The 6,265-nt window shown below is 43.5% G+C and overlaps 1 pseudogene; it reads right to left on the bottom strand.

The window, feature by feature from the left end:
- Window positions 1–269, bottom strand: part of LOC102852536 — a 13,604-nt pseudogene extending 13,335 nt beyond the window's left edge.
- Between the last annotated feature and the right edge of the window lie 5,996 nt (window positions 270–6,265).

Below are 6,265 nucleotides of genomic sequence, written 5' to 3'. Positions count from 1 at the left end.
GGCCCATTCTGCACATCTCCCTGGCCAAACTGACCATAGGCCTGTGCTGGTGAGGCTGGAGGTGCCCCTGAGGAAGGTGGGGCTCTCGACACACCTGGGGGAGGTGTTTGCTGATAGCCTGGTACTGGGCCATTGTATGAAGCTCCATAAGGGGTGGGGGACATTGTGGACCCTGGCTGCCCACCATAGCTGGACTGAGGATATCCTGGGTAAACAGGCTGGGACTGCCCATATGGTGGCACAGGAGGAGCTGACTGGTTGACGTTCATTATGAGAACATCCCCAGCACAGTGGCACCCGGCTCCAGATCCAGGTTCGACTTCGTTCCTAACATCCTGCAAAGATCATTTTGACACAGAAAGCAATTCTTACTGGTTCCAGGGATGAGGACCTGAAATCCTCAGGGGTATTTTCCAACCCAGTGCACCCCTATTCTCACAGCTGCCTGCCAGCGGGTTGTGGCTGTGAAAATCAGCCAATGAAGTACCCAGCTGATCCCAGGTGGAACAGCAGACCCACAGAATCTAAGCTCATTATGACCATTGCTTTAAGATGTTACATTTCAGAGATATTTGTGATATTGCAAAATGTAACTGATACATGATTTTGTTTGTTTGTTTGTTTGTTTGTTTGTTTGTTTGGCTGACAGCTCCTGAAAGCCATTTCTCTTCTCATCCTATTTTCTATGTATTTTTTTCCCTAGCCAAATATTATACAAATTTGACTGGCTTGGAGGCACAAAATGTACTGATAGTAGAGAAGAGTTTACATTTTAGATCGATGACATTACACGGTGACAGTCTCAGTTGGTGTCTCTGTGTTTAAGTGGTGTATGCATAGGGTGTGTGAACAGAGCGAGGTGCCTATGTGATAGGTGTGTGTACGTGTGAACAGGGCATATATTCTTATTACATTTTCTTGCTAATCGCTCTGTAGGATAGTAAACTTCTGTCCTGTGCCTGGTGGCTCCGGGCCCACTCTAGTGGGGACTTTCTCACCATTTATAGCTATTCCATCTGGTGGCTGTGGTTTCCTTCTGCAAAGCAAATCCCATTTGCTTTTGGTGTGTAGGAATTCTTCTAGAGGAGTCATGATCCTTTTCGTGGAAAACATTTTATGTCATTTGCAGGAATTTGGGAAGGAGGAGGCAGCTCCTCCGCAGGCTCAGGAAGGTGTATGTTGAACAGAGAGAGCGCTGTAAAAATGAACTGGACGTGGAATGTTGCATGGACTCCACGACAGATGGGGCACCCACTGGGCCACTGCATCCGCAGGCTGCCCTCTGGGTCAGACAGGACCACAGCAGTGACGGCTCATGGATCCCCGCCCTCCTCTGTGGAGGGGCCTCCACATCCTCATCTTTCTAAAGCCCTGGTGTGCTTTGTTCACATCTGTGCTGTCTGCTCAGGGCCCTGCCTGGGAGCGTTGGTCTCTGGGAGACAGCTGTGCCCATAGCAAGGGCAGCCCCCTCCCTTGATCAAACTTTCCATATGAATCACGCAAAAGCAATTTAAAATATAGTATGATATTAACACAATTGGGTGTGACTGTTTTTAGGTTATGAATAAAACATAACTTTGTGCTAGGGGGATGCAATTAAAATTTCTAATGAAAGTCAAATGTCAACTCAAGCCATCCAGTTTTTTAGCTGTGTATGACTTATGCAAACATCTTACCTTAAGCTGCTGAGCCATCAAAGAACCTCCTGAGTGGTCTAGTAAATCCCAGGGGCCTCTGTCCTCTGCAGGCTGCTTTTAGGCATTCCTGCTTTCTATAGGTATTGTCCTTTGTACCTCACTCTTTCTCATTACGTCCATCTCTGTTTTGCAGAGCACACTGCACACAGGAGGCATTTGCACGAGCAGAGGGCATTCCTGAGGACTGGGGGCAGGAGCGGCTCTCAAGCAGTGGCCACAATATTTTGCAGCACCTGTTGCTGGCCCGGTCTCCAGAGGCCCCGCCTCAGTGCATTCCCAGTGTCTTTTTCAGTCCCTGTCCTCTGTGCTTTCCATCTTAAGTTTGCCTTTACCTTTTAGAAATGAGAGTTGCCTGGTCTTGCCGTCTCCCCTGACTTGGCTCCCAGTTGCTCCTCAGGGGTTCCAGGCCAGCTCCCCCTTCTCCTCCTACCCCTCAGAAAGCTGAAGCAGTTGTTTCTCCATCACCTGGGGTCCCTCAATGCAGGGCTAGTGGAGATTTTATATCCTTACTTTTTAAAAATACCCTGATGTGAAACTTAAGAAGCCATGTTGTTGTTGTTATGTGCCATTGAGTTGCCTGTGACTCATATGTACAACAGCTCTGAACCCTGCGCTATCTTGAGCTAGTCTTACTGACTCAGGCTATGCCCATTACCCCAGTTACTGTGTCAATCCATCTCATCTGGGGTCTTCCTCTCCTGTGCTGTTCCTCCACCCTTGACATCTTATCTACAGACTGGTTCCTCTTGGTCAGGTGCCCAAAGTATGTGAGATAGAACTTCAAAATCCTTGCCACCAAGGAGAAACTTGGTTTCATCCTCTCCAGTACAGACCTGTTTGTTCTCTTGGTGGTCTATGTTCAAGACTCTTCTCCAGCACCACAACTCAAAGGCATTAAGCTGATGCATAACAAGTAATTGTGAAAACAATGGCCTGGACCAGGTGCACCTTAGACTTTAGACTGACATCATTGCTCTGTAGCACTTTAGAGAGGTCCCTGACAACAGGCTTGTCCAGTGCAATTCGTCTTTTGATTTCCTGACTGTTGGTACCAACAGTGTTGATTGTGGGACTGAGCAAGCTGACATTGTTAACAACCTTGGTCTCTACTCTTCTCTACCATATTGCTGTCAGTTGGCCCAGCGGTGAGAATCTTTGTCGTCTTGATGGTGAGTTTTAATTCATATTGAAGACTCCAGTCATTGGCCTTCAGCAGAAGTTTCAGGTCCTTTTTAGTTTTGGGGAACAAGGTCATCTGCATATTGTAGGTTATTGGTGAGTCTTCCTCCAATTCTGATGCCACATTCGTCCTCATAGAGTCTAGCCTCCAGAATGATGTGTTCCACATACAGATTGAAAAGAAATGGAGACAAGATGCATCCTTGAAGCATTCCTTTCCTGATTAACAAAACATAGATGTACCCCAAGAATACATTTCCACAAATTCATCTTTCTTGGATCCACAATCAACACCCTTGGTACCAGCAGTCATGAAATAAGGAGATGCACCTCTCCAAATTATTGAGGAGTAAAGATGTCAGTTTGAGGACTAAGGTGTATCTGATTCAGGCCATGGTCTTTCTGATCACTTGCTATGCATCTTAGAGCTGTACAATGAATAGGGATGACAGAAGAATTGATGGCTTTGAGATTTGGTGTTGAAGAAGAGCACTGAACATCTCATGCACAGCCAAGAGAATAAATATGTCTTGGAGAAGGTGCAGATGGAGTGCTCTTTGGAGGCAGGAATGATGAAGCTTCACCTCAAGTACTTTGGGAAAGGCTATTCCTTGGAGAGGGACATGATGCTTGGAAGGGTGGAGGGCCAGTGAAGGACAGTAAGACTCTTGACCAAATGGATTGACATGGTGACTGCCACAATGGACTCTAGTGTGTCAGGAAGAGTGAAGATGGCACAGGATAGAACAGAGTTCAGATCCCTTGTTCATAGGGTCACTGTGAGTCATAATACACCTACCTAACAACAACAACAACAACAACAAAAACTGACAATAAAACACTCCTGTGTGCCAACTGTCCAAACTGAGAAGAAAAAAAGTGATTAAAGGGCATTGTCTATGGTCCTGTCCCCATTTGAATGTGCCTTCCTTACTAAAGTAAAGGGAGCTCTGGTGGCCTAGTGGTGAGGAGATGTGCTGCAATCCCAAAGGTATGTGGTTCAAATCTACCAGCTGCTCCACGGGAGAAAAATGGGCAGTCTCCTCCCATGCAATTTACTGTCTCAAAAAACTCAGTGGAGGGTTGGCTATGGGTTGCTTCAGACTTGATGTTATATAACAACAACAACAACACATCTCAATTATCTTACTAAAATAGACGTCTAGGCTATTGCTGAATTGATAGAGTGGGGAAAGAGATGAGCCCATTTAGTAATCTTTTAGATTACTAAATGGATGGTAAGAGAGAAATTCAAGAGTTAATTGAAACAGAAATGAGTTGGTGTAGAGATGAGCCTACTTTTTTTCCCTTTAAAAATTATATTAGTTTATTTACAAAATTTGAATACATTGTTTTCCAGAACAGATTCTTTCAATTTCCCTCATGCCCTCCCATCAAACTGTACAACCCCAAGATTCATCCCCCTCCCTCCGCCCTCTGCTCATCCTCATCCCTCTCCTTTCACCCCCCCGAACTTCATCCTCATTCTACAATAATGTTTTTATGCAATATTTGTCCTTAAGGGACTGAATCAGTTCACTCAGCATGGTTGGACATGTGGGCTGTTTCCACGTTCTTGAGATTGTGAATAATGCTGCTGTGAACACTAGTGTACAAGTCTCTGTTTGTGCCTCAGTTATCATTTCTTGGAGTATGTTCCCAGTGGTGGAATAGCTGGGTCAAATTGAATTTCTATGTCCAGCTTTCCTCCCTTTTTTTTTAAATATATATTTTTATTGTGATTTTAATGAAGGTTTACAGAACAGTTGGATTTTCATTCATCTTTGCACATTTTCCTCCCTCTTCCTCTTTTCCTCCTCCTCCAGTTCACTTTTAAAGTTAAATATTCATTCATTGTTGCACAATTTCCTCCCTCTCCCCTCCTACACCCCTCCCATATTTACTTTTTAAAAAAATTTATTCTGATTTACAAAGTTTGAATCCATTTTTTTTACAAAAGATCCTTCCAATTTCTTTCACCCCCACTCATCGATCGAGTTGTGCAAACCTATGATTAACAAACACCCTACACCCCCATCCTCACCCCTCTATTTCCACCTTCCACCCTGCTTTGGATCTTTATACTCATTCTACAATAATGATTTTTATACAGTATTTGTCCTTACAGGACTGAATTAGTTCACTCAGCATAATGCTCTCCAGTCCCTCTCCAGTTAGGTAGTAATTTACAAAATCATTGCTCCTGTGTGTTTTGTAGTATTCCATTGTATGACTGTACCACAATTTCTCAATCCTTTCATTTGTGGTTGGACATCTGTGCTTTTCCCATGTTCTTGAGATGGTGAATAATGCTGCTATGAACATTGATATACAAGTCTCTGTTTGTGCCTCAGTTCTCATTTTCTTGGGGTATGTTCCAGGTAGTGAAATGGCTGGGTCATATGAAATTTCTATGTTCAGGTTTTTGACGAAGTGCTAAACTGCCTTCCAGAGTGGTTGTACCATTTTATAATTCCACCAACAATGTCAAAGAGTTTCCCTCTCACCAGATCCTCTCCAACATTTATTACTTGCTGTTTTGTTAAACTTTGCCACTGCTACTGAAGTAAGATGGTATCTCATTGTGGTTTTGATTTGCATCTCTTCTTGTGATTTGTGATTTGGAGCATTTCTTTATATGTTTTTTGTCATTTGAATATCTTCATCTGTGAAAATTTTCCCCATGTCTTTTGCCCTTTATGTAATTGGGTTATCAGTCTTTTTCTTGTGGAGGCCCAAGAGTATTCTGTAAACTTTCATTATGAGATTCTTGTCTGAGATGGTATTGCCAAACACTTGTTTCCAGTAGATAGGTTTTCTTTTCACCCTGATGGGAAAAGTTTTTGACGCACATATGGATTTAATCTTTAGAAGTTCCCATTCATCAATTTTATCCTTTTCAGATTATGCATTTCTGGCTGTATTTGACAGTCACTTTATACATTGGACTAGCTTCTAAGCTTGATCCCAGTTTGTCTCTTATGAACTTGGTTTTGGGCTTTACTCCCAACTCTCTGAGTTGATTTTTGTGTATGATGTGAGATGTGGATACTGTTTCAGCTTTCTTAAGGTGGAAGTCCAGTTTTGCCAGCACCATTTGTTGAAGAGGTTGTCATTTCCCCATTTAATATCTTTGATATCTTTGTTGAAATCAGTTAACCATAGGCAGCTAGGTCTATATCTGGGTTTTCATTTCTCTTCTCTTGGTTTATGTGCCTGCCATTGTACCCGTACAATGCTGTTTTGGTTACTTCCGCTGTGTAGTAGGTTTTGAGGTCAGGCAGTGCTATGCCTCCCACCTCATTTTTGTTTCTCATGAGCCTACTTCTTGGTAATTGTGTCTTTGTGTGGGGCTGTGGTCCCCTGGAATGGCGCTCAGGACCCTCCTT

Source organism: Elephantulus edwardii, unplaced genomic scaffold (genome assembly GCF_000299155.1).
Source record: "Elephantulus edwardii isolate Elephantulus edwardi_28Jun2011 unplaced genomic scaffold, EleEdw1.0 scaffold00133, whole genome shotgun sequence".
Lineage (NCBI taxonomy): Eukaryota > Metazoa > Chordata > Mammalia > Macroscelidea > Macroscelididae > Elephantulus > Elephantulus edwardii.
This window is presented reverse-complemented; position numbering and strand designations above follow the sequence as displayed.